The sequence below is a fragment of the Gavia stellata genome, chromosome 1 (genome assembly GCF_030936135.1).
Source record: "Gavia stellata isolate bGavSte3 chromosome 1, bGavSte3.hap2, whole genome shotgun sequence".
In the NCBI taxonomy this organism is placed as follows: domain Eukaryota; kingdom Metazoa; phylum Chordata; class Aves; order Gaviiformes; family Gaviidae; genus Gavia; species Gavia stellata.
Window position 1 is genome coordinate 29707171 of NC_082594.1, and position 14036 is coordinate 29721206.

A 14036-nucleotide genomic window follows, 5' to 3' on the forward strand; every position below is an offset into this window, starting at 1 on the left:
CAGTAAAAATATTGTGGTTTTTTTAAACAAACAAACAAACAAATAACTTTGTGTCATTGTTTTTCTTTTTTTGGAGGGGTACAGCAAAAAAACAAGAGCATAAGCAGTGATTGTTGGATTGCAGGATACATATGCAGAAGAGAGACTTTGTGACTGCTTTGTGATCTATTTCAGGCAGGATATATAGCAGGGAAAAAAGAGACAGTTTTGTATTGTATGTTGAGGCAGGTGAGGTTGCAAGCATGTTGAAGGGTGGAATTAGGATTCAAAATCATCTGGAGAAATTGGACAGAACTGACAAACTTTGCAAACAGGAAAGAGAGGAATTAAAGGTCAGCTTGGCAGAAAAAGGTCAGGTAGTTGGCTGGCATTCGTTTTGTGACCCATTCTAACAACACAGCGATGCTGCAAAATGAACAGAAAAATTGAGATCTATAAAGACTATATCATCCATATGACATAAAATACCTCTTTCTGTTCAGCTCTGGAGAGGCATCAGCTGAAGTATCAGGTCTAGTTTTGTATGTCATACTTGTTAGTAAAAACCAGAGACAGTTCAGAGAAGAGCAATGAGATTTAACAGAAATCTAGAAAACATGAGAACATAAGCAAATGAGAATGAGAAATATAAGAAGAAGATCGAAGGGGCTTGAGTAGGTTTGCCTACAGAATACTCAAAGGAAATACAAGTCTCCAAACACAAAGAGAATGATTTGTTCCTTTCATCTTTTCAGTGTCTTTTATGTTCGTGCTGGATAGAACAAGAAATAATAGGTTTATTGAACCAAAGAAGATTTAGATTAGTCGCTAGGGAGGAACCGTGTAACAGGAAAGATTATGGAGCAGTGGAAGAGATCGCCAAGGGGGACTCTTCAGATATGCATGGCAATCAGGTACATATCTGATGAAAATGCATTAGCCAGAGGTGAATCCTGCCTTGGGGCAGGCAACTGCCCTGGGCAATCTCCTGACCTTCTCTCCAGCTAGCATTTCTCTTACTTCTGTGAACGTAATACAAACTGGGAAATTATTGGAGTAGAGGACTGATCACACTATCCTACTCTCAAGTGGTGCCAAAGGACTGGAAGAAAGATAGGCTTTGACTTTATTTAATAATTTCAGATGAACTGGAAAATATGTTAAGGTTTCCTAACTATATTTGCATAATGTCTTAGACTGTAAACTGCTGTAAAATTTGCATAAATGCCTATAAGGAAGTTAGAATAGCTACACATAGTCAAGAAAAAGAAATATAAGTGCTAGTCCTGACACTTGTGATCATGTGCTCTTGTTAAACCTGAGCTGACTCACTGGAGAGGTGTACAAGATGGAGGACACCATCTGCGTTGCTGCATAACATAATTATGAGCTTTCCTTGCCTTCACTGAGCTTTCCTTGCCTTCACCAGGCAAGGAGTGTGTGGATGAGGCATTGTGGGACATGGTTTAATGGGCATGGTGGTGTTAGTTGATGGTTGGACTTGATGATCTTACAGGTCTTTTCCAACCTTAGTGATTCTGTGATTCTGTGATCTGCCTGCAAAGCTCCCGGCAGAGTGAGGTGCTGGCCTCTGACTGGTGCTCTTCTGTGCTGTGAGCCAGGTCCAGTAAAAGGGCTGGAGGAAGGTACTGGAGAGGACAAGCTCGAGGGGTAATCCCTAAACTCGGTGCCCCGGCTGCTCGCCAGTACACCACGCTTCTCCTCTTTCCCGGAACGGAGTATTTTGGTGGGCTAGACAGTGTGGAGGAGATTTTCAAATCCCAGTTTTGTTCCTAGGTCTCTACATTCTGCACATTCTCCCAGCATGACTCAGTTACTGCCAATCTGACCCTAAATGTTGGTATATCTGATGATTTACATGGGACGTCTCGTTATTTTGCCCTGGGAAAAGTTCGTGAGCCTTTTCCTGTAACTTGTCTTTTTTTTTTTATGAACACAGAAGATGTCTAATGAATCAGATCTTTTACTTTGGCTTTCATGTTATTTTTAGTGCAACAGCTCAGGAGCAGTTGTTTCCCCTGAAGTTTTTCAACTATTTTCCTTCTCATGCTATAGTTTTGCCATAAAATTTTTTGGTGCCCTAAGTTGACAGGAAATAAATTATTCCATTTCATTTCCTCCTCCATTTCCCCTTTTTCAAGCAAATTAACTGTCTGATTTCTATCCAATCTGATTACAACCTTTCTCTGACTAAATATTCTTCCAAGGATTGTAGTTTTTCTAAATGCACTTATGCGTGAAGAAAACAAACGAGTAGGTGGTGAAATTATACAATGGTGTACAGGGATGGGAAATCAGATAACACTGAAATGTTGGATTTAATTTCCTCTACTAAGACACCAACAGCAAGCGTGTTGGTTTTCAGTGGGAAATTGTTTGAGAGTCACAACAAAAGAAGTGGCGAAGGGCAAAGCATCCTGCTCACATGTGAGTCTCAGACAGGCGCAAACGTGGGAGGAGGCAGATTAATTCCTCTCCTTGTCTCGAGTGAAAAGCACCCAGGCTTTGCAGGCAAGCATGGCCCACCCACAGGCTTTCCGTGCAATGATCTGATTTTTCACAATTTGTTTATCTTCATGCATAAAAGGATGATTTCTGAAGTTTCCCCTGGTGCCGCAGGTGAAGGGAAGGGATGTTGCAGGAGGAGGTGTGTGTTTATTTCCCCACTTGGGCATTCAGCGGCCCCAGGTGGAGGTAAGTCCCCTGGGAGATTTGTGCTGGGCAGTGCTGGGCAGTGCTGTGGTCCAGGGGCACCAGTGCGAGGTTTGGGTTGGGTGGCTGTGCCACCTGGCAGCCAGCACCTCACCTGGCGGGAGACCACGAGATGTCATTGCAGGTCCAGCCCAAGCCAGAGAATCCCCTTAATCAGTAAAGCATCTGAAAATCCAATACATTCAATGCTGGTTAGCAGCAAGGGGAAAAAATGCAAAGGGGGCAGTTTAAGTCAAATAATATAGTATGACTAAAATTTTGGGCTGACTTGACATTATATAGCCTGGGAACAGATTTCACGCAAGTGTTTATTTGCATTGAACTTGAATTGCTACCTTTTTTGTATTACTTGACACTTAAGTAATTCCTGAGCTCCGCATATGCTGTCTGCTGAAATTATTGTTAAGCTTTTTTTTTTCCTTTGACAAGTTGAGATTCAAGAAGAAAAGCAGCACTTCAGGAAGGCAAAGCATGGTGCCTGCACCTTCAGAACAAACCTGCACTTTGCAATGTGAGTTTAAACTCCACAGGCAGCTGAGGGTGCAAGACTGCTTGTTTCGTTGGTTTTTGTTTTAAGCAGACTCTTACCACGGGGGAAGTCACCGTGTAGACCCACCATAAAGTTCCAGGAATGTGTTTCTGTTCAGGAGAGCACCAAAGCACAAGTATAAAGCCTTTTGAAAGTCAATGAAGATAAGGCATGTGTTCAAGACTCCTCTGAACTACAGCTGCACGTGACTCATGACAGATATAAAAAAAAATTTAGGCATAAATCTGAATATTTGAGACCTCCACACACTTAGGGAGCCACCCAAAATTCAAATTACTTTCTTTAAAATAAATAAATAGACTGGGTTAGACAGAAGTTCACCAAACTAGTTTTCCTCCACTGTCACCTTATTCTAAGATGGACACGGTGCAGGATGCATCTGTGTGGTTGGCAGATGGCACGTTACTGCTGTGAAAAGCAGCAATGCCACTGTCACAAAATGCTGTAGCTCTGTATTATTATTTAAACCTCTGCAACCCTGCTTGCCTTCAGCCCCCAGCAGCGTGAGGAGCTCCCAGGTGACACTGACTGCTGAAGAGGAAGAGGAGCAGTTCCTAGGCAATGCCAAAGGTGCTGTTGGGGGTGCACAAGTTTAATGGGACCACCCTACTTTCGTAGGGGATGGTTTGTGGCAGTTTTGCTTAAAGCAAATCACTTTAAAATTGGCATTTATCTCTCCACTTCTATTATTTTTTTAGACATTTCTGTTTGGGAACACCTGGCTGATTGTCAGTGTCCCCTGAGCTCTCCACCTTTCTCACCTTTCTCCTACCCATGCACAAGGGTGATGCGTTAGGGCAAGGGCTGGAGGTGGCACCCTGTCCCCCAGCCATGGGTGGCAGGAGGAGGGCACGGTCCCCTCTGGCCAGGCATGGAGGGGCTGCACAGCAAACCTGGTACTCCCCAGTTGTCCTGCAGCTCTGCAGCTTCTTCCTTGCCTCGTGGGCAGCGCATGGTGCCAGAGGCATGGGCCACATGCACAACACACAGATGGATTTCATCAGGGCCCTTGGGGTACCCAGTGCAGTCCTGCTGTGGGGGGTGTGAGCAGGAGCCAGTGCCAAGCCTGCTGCCAGGAAAGGCTGGGGGGCCTCCCCGCTGCGCTGGGGGCACCAGGCACCAGGTAGTTGGCTGTGGTACTCTTGTGTGCACTCATTTTCAGTTTTTAGAGCTGGCTTTTAAATTCCCTGCATGTTGGTGGGACGGTTTATGGGCCTGAAGCAGGCAACACAGCTAATGGTCTCACCTGGGGAGAGCAGAGGACTTCTGAGTTGGCAGTGAAGGTTGGGTGTAGGTGCTTTAGTGTACGGGCGTGTGCCAGCTTTCCTGTCAGGTGGAGGGATTGCTTCATCACATGCTCCTGATGATAGACATGATGAGTTTTGCCTTCATCCCTGGCGTGGAAATGTAACAGGCTTCTCTGCAGAGGAGTGCTGGATTTTAAATGGCTCAGATACAGCACGCCCAGGATGCATGGGATGTGCCGAGCAGCCTGGGCCAGCTGCATGCTCCATGCACAGAGAGCATCGGCACTGCCACATGTGTCCTGCTGTGCCTCCAGAGGTGCCTCTGGTTGGGCAAAGCTCATGGACTATTTTCTGGACGCCTTCCCAGGAGCTGCAAAAATATTTGTTGCTGTGAAAAAACAAGGAAAACCTTGGCTTTCCTACAGGATGTGGCATCAGACTATTCCACATAAACCACTGTGGGCTTAGCTGCTTGTAAACTGCACGCAGATTACAAGCAGGTTATGTTCTGACAGTGCTCACATCCACTGCATCCAGCTCATGCAGGCAGGACTGGCAAAATTTTGCTCACCAGGGCAAATCAGACCCATGTGGGGGCTTGCTCTGAAGCCTGCCCGTGCTTTCCAGAGGCACGGGGAAGGGCGCGTAGAGTCAAGCCCTGCTCCGAGAGACCCACCTGTGTCCCCACAGAAAGGGGCATCGCTTCCAAGGGTTAATGTTATTTTAAGATACCTCTGCATTGCAGTTGCAAATCTGGCAGCTGGGAGCAACCTGCTGAACAGGAAAGAGCTCATTAAATATATACTGTCACTGATTTATAAGAGAGTGAGGAGACAATATAATTACTGTAATTATGTCAGACACTTGCTGCAGAGTTGCCATTTGTGTTGGGAATTTTATCCTCTCGCTGTGGCAGGAGGATTAAAAAAACGCATACACCTGCCAATATATTCGTGCCACAAGTAACTTACTCAGAAGCTGTTGTCTGATCGTTCTCTTTACAGACCATGGAGCTTGTTAAGCGTATCATCATCTTGGAGATGAAGGGGATGTAGGCAAGGCTTTTGGGTAGCATGGGGCAGGCAGATTTTGGCTGCAAAGGTGACCTGGTCAACGCTACCCTTGCCAAGGCCATGTTGCAGTGAGAAAGTTTATACCTGTAGCTTGGAAGAAGTTGCTGAAAGGGAAGTTTCGGTGGAAGATGCCTGCACTCGCCTGCCTCTGCTGGTGCAGGTACCCACCACCAGGACGGGTGGGCTGAGAAAGCAGTGGTGGGTGCTGGACATAAGCTCCTGCCATGCCTGCCCCGCCAACTGGCAGCACTCATTGAGGGATGCTGTGGCCAGAGCCTCTGCATAACTTATTTCCCTCCTCCGTGAAGGTTTGCCTCCTGGCCTCGCTGGCAGGGTCGGGGACACCAGGCAACTCCTGTCTATTCTGGAAACAGGGTGCCTGATTTTCACTCGTGACTACCGTGACAGATAACAGCTGTGCAGACAGGAAAGTATGACTTATATGGTCTATGGATCATAAAATATGGGCTTATATGGCGCTATTGGGTAAGGTGGGAAACTCTAAGGAGTAGAAATATTTGCAAGGCACACAGGTATCTTACAGCAGGTAGGAGCTGCTAGCCATGACCTGTGATGAGCAGAGACAGAAACTGGGATGTGAGGGTTGCTTTTGTAGGGAGGGGGCACCTGGATTTTCAGACCACTGGGGCACTTTGCTGAGGAATCCCAGAGGATGGAAAGCCTCAGCTGTTCAGAGGGGTGCTGGGGTCTGACCAGCACCCACCGCAACCTACAGCTGGAGCTGGGAGCACCCCAAAACCTCTGAGTCCCAGGCAGGTTTCACACAGCACCTTTGCAGTGAAGGAGGTGGCAGATCAAGTCCCTTTCCTTGCAGAAGCCATTAAACTGTTATTAACGGCAGCGGCAACAACTCCGTGTCCTTAAGGAGAAGGGACGAAATGGGAATTTGACAGAGAGCTTTCCTTCTGAACACATTAGGCTGTAGGAAAAGATCCTCTTGCTTAAACAATAAGCAGGTTGGACAAAGATAAGGCAGCAGAAAAACAGGCTTGCTCTTGAGCAATCTTCAAAGAAAGAAGAAAAGCAGCTTTGCTCAGAGAGTTTCATCCTGGGATCTTGGCCCAGAGAGGGCAGGGCCTCTACGGCACAGCTGAGAGGGAAGGCTGGGGAGGGAGGTGGAAACAAGGCTGAGCCCAAAGCAGGCTCGCTGTTTTCCTCCTTTGAAAAGTGTTAAATTCTATGGCTGCATCTTACACAAGGCTGATCTGAGGAACAGGTGAAGTGACCTGAGCAGTGTCTGACCCCAGCAGGGACTGGGATGTTTTGTGTTTCAGCCCTGCTTCTTCACCACCATCTTGCCTTGTTCTCCCAATTGCTTGGCTTGTTTGTAAAAAAACAAATAAAATAAAGATTGAATTTTAAAGAACTCACTTTTAGCTTTGTAAAAGCAAATGAACAAAAACATTACTCACCAGCAGACAAGTTATTAGTCGCTGATTCAGACACGTATGATTGTTTCCCCAAAAACTTCCCTCTCTCCATCCTCGCCAGCTCTTCCATCATTTTCAACATCTTGTATGAGTAAGTCAGAAAAGAGACATGTTGGAAAATCCTGTAATAAGAGACCTGAAGAGTAACGAAATGAGCAGAATACAAGTTCTGCCAAGGTGCGTGTATTATCTGTGCATCACGTTTACCCATATGCACTGATGACAGCGCTTCCTCTGAATTCTCTTCTTCCACTTACTTCTTTAGTAATTAAAACACATGTTTAGAAATGGCAGTAGGTGTAATGAGAATGACTGCACCTATATCAGTATTAACACTCTCCCCATTTAATTTACTGTCCTGTATACATGCACATCTGGTGCTGTGAATGGCCACAGTGTTTTTGCAATGCATACACTGGCTTCAGCAAAAAAAGCACTTTTAACACCCAAGAACCAAAAAAACAGAGACAGAAATGGCAAACCATAGCAAATGATATATTCTCTTTATTCTGGTTAGTTGTTCATACAGGCGCTGGGGCAGAGAGCAAACCATGATACTCCAAGCAATTCCAGCTCTTGACACCATCGCTTGCATACAGGGCAGTACCAAAGCAATAACTAGAAAGTGCTAGCACATTTCCCCCAAGGGCTACTTCACCTGTATCACCTGCTATCCCACTTTATCCTCTGTTCTTTCAAGAGAACATTAGTCCTTTCTTTTTTCCTTTCTTCTCGGTTTTCTATTGATCCCAAGGTTCCTGTTTACAGAATTCGGTGCTTTGATGACCATGGTTTCTTCTCTGCTGAGGGTCTCCTATTGCCTCAGAAAGAAAATTATCTTTTCTTTTAGTTAATAAGGCCACTCCAAGCTAAAGTCATTGGCCTGGCAGGAGGATGCACATAGGTCAGTTAAATTTGCCACTTGTGACAATACTTTACTTAGAATCATTGAATCATTTAGGTTGGAAAAGACCTTTAAGATCACTGAGTTCAACCATAAACCTAACACTGCTAAGTCCACCACTAAACCATGTCCCTAAGCGCCTCATCCTCACGTCTTTTAAATACCTCCAGGGATGGTGACTCAACTACCTCCCTGGGCAGCCTGTTCCAATGTCTGACAACCCTTTCAATGAAGAATATTTTCCTAATATCCCATCTAAACCTCCCCTGGTGCAACTTGAGGCCATTTCCTCTTGTCCTATCCCTTGTCACTTGGGAGAAGAGACCAACATCCACCCCTCTACAGCCTCCTTTCAGGTAGTTGTAGAGAGCGATGAGGTCTCCCCTCAGCCTCCTCTTCTCCAGACTGAACAACCCCAGTTCCCTCAGCCGCTCCTCATAAGACTTGTGCTCCAGACCCCTCACCAGCTTCGTCGCCCTTCTCTGGACATGCTCCAGCACCTCAGTGTCCTTCTTGTAGTGAGGGGCCCAAAACTGAACACAGGATTCGAGGTGTGGCCTTACCAGTGCCGAGTACAGGGGCATGATCACCTCCCTACTCCTGCTGGCCACACTATTTCTGATACAGGCCAGGATGCTGTTGGCCTTCTTGGCCACCTGGGCACACTGCTGGCTCATATTCAGCCGGCTGTCAATCAACACCCCCAGGTCCTTTTCTGTGGGGGAGCTTTCCAGCCACTCGTCCCCAAGCCTGTAGCGTTGCATGGGGTTGTTGTGACCCAAGTGCAGGACCCGGCACATGGCCTTGTTGAACCTCATACAATTGGCCTCAGCCCATCGATCCAGCCTGTCCAGATCCCTCTGCAGAGCCTTCCTACCCTCAAGCAGATCAACACTCCCACCCAACTTGGCGTTGTCTGCAAACTTGCTGAGGGAGCACTCGATCCCCTCGTCCAGATGATTGATAAAGATATTAAACAAAACTGACCCCAAAACTGAGCCCTGGGGGACTCTGCTTGTGACCGGCCGCCAACTGGATTTCACTCCATTCACCACAACCCTTTGGGCCTGGCCATCCAGCCAGTCTTTTACCCAGCGAAGAGTGCACCTGACTGAGCCATGAGCAGTCAGTTTCTCCAGGAGAATACTGTGTCCCTCTTCTCTCTCATCTTCCCCTACAAGTTTAGCTGGTGTCCCGTGTTTAACATGCTTCGGGATTTGTGTGTGGAAATGCAACAGAGGCCGCACACACACAGCAGCTCAAGGGCAGAGTCTGCAGAAATCAAGCCTGAGTCCCCAGGGTCTCACATCACCTCTCCTGTTTTACTGAGAGAAAAAGCCGCCTTGCTGCCTCTGAAGGTGGCTTACACCTTCACCAGAGGGTGATGTGCAGTTTTAGCAGATCCCAGCGTCATCTTTATTTTTTCAGTCCCATGTGACGTGCAGTCTGGAGCAATGCTGACACTGTTGGCCTGGGTCATCATGCACTGACTTCAGGTCCATCTCCCCTTTATTCACCCTGCTAAGGTTGAAGTGGACTAGCATACCTCGTTCAGAAGAGCGGGACTGAGGTATATTATCCCCAGACATGTAATTGGGGTTGACATATGCCTGGGTCTTTTCCACATGTGGTGATTTCTTTTTATGCCTAGAAACTTGGGATGGCATTGGAGGACTTTGAGCATTTGCCCAGAACCCCTGGATATCCAAAGTAATTCTCAGCCATCTGCCAGACATCACCATGACCTTGGCAAATGGCCATGGCCCATCTGCAGATCAACTTGATACAGTATGTGCAGTGAATCCCACACATGCTTACTGTATTGAACTTTGTGCACATTTGCAAGGCATCTTTTAACATATTTCAGACGTGGAAATCCCAGACACATAGCTGGAGACGTGGAGCAGGGGAATGGGAAGGACTTTCAAACTGCCTGGTTTGAGTAATTTTAATTATATTATTCTGGCTAATAGCAGCCCACCATCAAGGGATGTGAAGGCAACTAGTTATTTCTCAATAACTTACTATGTATTGTAAGCATGCTTTTTATTGGGGTGATTATACATTTCCCTTTTCTGGTCTTTACAGCTCTCATCTGTTTGTCCCCAGCAAGCTTGTCTGCCTTACCCTCTCCTGGACTCTGAAACCCAGCAATTCCACACAACTGATTTAAAAATGAAATATGTTTCTAATAGAGGTTGGATGATTTGGAAAAGAGGAGGATGGTTGAGCTTTCTTGAAATATGGAGGAGACATCGGCAAGATCTCTGTGTTGTTTATTTGCATATGAATGGGAAGGTTTAAGGGAAGATGTTATTCATGCCTAAGAGAAGGTACATAACATCATTTGGATCATAAAGACAAGGTGGGCATATTTCCATGCAGCAAAAGCTCAAGAACCTGGCCTGCCAGATAGTAAATACCCAAGTGCTGGATGAGCTATACACTTTGGCTGTTAGTCCAAAATAGGACTGAAAACCTTTGGGAAAAAAGAGCTGACAAGTCTCGCGGTCTCATTTCAAATGTACCGACTGCCAGTGATGCCAATCACTAGCAGTATGTCAGCATGGGGATGCCATGCACTGCTCACCCTGCCATCTGTTCCCCGGTAGCTCCATGTAGGCGAGCAGTTCTCACAGCCTTGGCTCATTGCTGCTCTTGGAGGTGGGCATAGGGTCAGAAAAGCCAGGCTCTTTCATTTATTTAACCCAAGACCAGTCATGACAGCACAACTTACAGTCCTGCACGCCCTTGTGTCCCTACATCTCTTTTTCTATCTGGTGCTTAAAAAATATTAGGCAGTCCCTCTTGCATGGGTTTCTTTCCATTTTGCCTTTCTCCCCATCCTATTTTCCAAACTAAGCAAGTTATTTCAGACTAAACAAGCTATTTCTCATTCACTCTATTAATATTTTCAAATTCTGGCTCAGGCTTTCCCACTGTACGGCAGTCTTTCATCTTATATTAGTTTCTCTTTTAAAATACTAGTGCAGGATTTAAGTGATACCGTTTGCAGAAGGAATGGAGAGCTCAAGTGTGAAAAGTGACTCCAAAGGGCTGCAGAAAGATGTATCCATCTGGTTTTGTGAAGAAAATGATACAGATCTTAAGCTGCTGGTAAAGCTTTTTCATTGCTTCATGCATGGCCCAGCTCCTGTTTCCCTCTGACTTCATTAGTGTTTGGCTGAATCCCAGTTCCTTTTGAAAATAATTAATTGCAGAAAAGCTATCCTTATTAGTGTTATTCAGCTCCAACTGTATTTACGACAAAAGCAATTACCAGGGAGCTGGGAGATGGCTTTCCTACTCAAAAAGATTGGTTTGACTACAGAAAGAGCCAGGAACCAGCATTTCCCATGGCCTCAGAAAGCCTGGGAATGAGTTGCAGCCACAAAAGCCCATGTGGACACCCTGTCTCTCTGTCCACGTCAGATATGCTGTTCCAACCGTTGCTTGTCCTGTGCCGAGGATCATGTGGCACCGTGTTGGAAACAAGCATTTCCCAGAGCCACTCCTGTTGCCGTACAGGAATCCACTGCTTGTCCTTGCCTCTGAAAGCTGAGAATTGGAAATAGGTCATGAAATATCAACTGTTATTTACCAGTTTTTCTCCATGTCACTTCATTGCTAAGAAAGATTTAATGCGAAGAGTAGTGTGTTAAGCGCACACACTGGTGGGAGCAATTAGATTCACAGAATCACAGAATGGTTGAGGTTGGGAGGAACCTCTGGAAGTCATCTGGTCCAACCCCCCATGCTCAAGCTGGGTCACCTAGAGCCAGTTGCCCATGACCATGTCCAGATAGCTTTTGAATACCTCCAAGGATGAACACTCCGCAACCTCTCTCGGCAACTTGTGCCAGTGCTCAGTCATCCCCACAGTGGCAAAGTGTTTCCTGATGTTCAGAGGGAACCTCCTGTGTTTCAGTTTGTGCCCATTGCCTCTGGCCTTGTCACTGAGCACCACTGGAAAGAGCCTGGCTCCATCCTCTTTGCACCCTCCCTTCAGGTATTTATATATATTGATGAGATCCTTCTGAGTCTTCTCTTCTCAAGGCTGAACAGTCCCAGCTCTCTCAGCCTTTCCTCATAGGAGAGCTGCTCCAGTACCTTCATCATCTTTGTGGCCCTTTGTTGGACTCTCTCCAGCATGTCCATATCTCTCTTGTACTGGGTAGCCCAGGACTGGACACAGCACTCCAGGAGTGGCCTCATCAGTGCTGAGCAGAGGGGAAGGATCACCTCCTTCAACCTGCTGGCAACACTCCTCCTAATGCAGCCCTGAATACCATTCGCCGTCTTTGCAGTAAGGGCACAATGTTGGCTCATGGTCAACTTAGTGTCCACCAGGCCCCCCAGGTCCTTTTCTGCCAAGCTGCTTTCCAGCTAGCTGGGTGTCCCCCAGCAGGTACTGGTGCATGGGGTTGCTCCTCCCCAGGTGCAAGACTTTGCACTTCTTCTTGTTGAACTTAATGAAGTTCCTGTCAGCCCCTTTCTTCAGCCTCTTTTGGTCCCTCTGGATGGCAGCACGGCCCTCTGGTGTATCAGCCACTCCTGCCGGTTTGGTGTCATCAGCAAACTTGCTGAGAGTGCACTCTGCCCCGTTATCCAGATTAACGCTTTGCAGCAGCAATTCAATGATACAGACTTGGTCATCTCTGCTCTTTCCAGCACACTCAGAGGCCTCCCTCTTCTAGCAGAGTCACCTGCTTCCTGAAAGCTTGGTGATCCTAGAGCTTAGCTGTGCTTCTCCCACCAGGAGGAGCATGCAGCCCATTAGTCTTCATTTGAACTCCCAGGCATTACTTAATTTGAGAGTTGCCTGAATCTGCTGTTTTGCCTTTAAATGGCACAGTTCAGCCTGCACTCTGCCATGTCACCCAGTTGCATCCATGTTTCAGAGCCCAGCTGCAGTGCAGAAGGGCTTGGGGTCTGCTCACCACAACACAGAGGAGAATGAAGTGACACTGCCATGATGAGCACTGCAGGTTTTCTTTAACACTCACCAGCATAGCAAAGAAGTGCTTTTACAGGCGACCACACACTTTGCTTTAGAAGATGCTTACACGGCTATTCCCTTTTTGAATTATCTGCTCCTCTGGTCTTTCCCACTGGCACAACTCTGGGATGGCATCATCTCCAGATGGCATGGCCAGACCTGGATGATGCCTGCTGGAGGCCTTCAGGGTATCCTCCCCAGGCAGATGGTGCATGTGTTGAAAACACTGAGTATTCCTGAAGTTCTTTAAAAATCCGTTTTCAGAATGAAAATAATAATGAGAAAAATAGTGTTGTAAGGCCATGTCTAAACCCTCCTAGAATCTTTCTTTATTTGTGCCCATAGTTACTATTTTCAGGTATTTGAGAAAATCCATAAAACATAGTAAGATCCCAGTTCCACTATATTTTTAACTATGTTATGGGACTGCTGTGTTGCAGGTGGACTACTGGTGTGGCTTTATTGCTGATGTAGTATTTTGCCATCTGAACCTTCCCACACAATAAGTACTTGTAAACACTCACCTTCTCCTCCTACTTCAGGCAAAACATCTATGAGCTCTTTAACAACCACAGCAGCTACCAGTATTACTTAGGGTATGTAACCAGCTTCCAGCCTGGCTCCTTACAACATTGTGGGATGGGGAAGGGGTCCCACCTCTGCAGCTCTTCCTTAACATAGAAAGACAGGTAGGCACGACTGGTTGGGCGTGCTTCTCACATCCTGAAGAGTTCAACTGATAAAAATGGTCAGGATCCAGCTCTTTTGTCAAACTGGGGGTGAAAAAAGGACATTACTGATCTAACGTAGTAAAATGTAAATAGTCCAACATAATTCTTCAGATATGGCACCAGTAATTTACAGTTTAATAAGAGAGGTCCATTTCTCCAGCTCCACAGATGTTGTGGCTGACGTTTAAAAGCAACAAGAGGGTTATTTTGTCTCTCACTGCTGTTTTGTTCTGGCTGCCTCTGGGGAATGAGATAAAAATCATACCACGGATGATATCTCACCTTGACTGCAATTGCAGTACTGGACATTCAGATGCCATGATGACAAACACAGCGGAGTTGCTTGTGAGATAAACTCGCCAGGTAGAT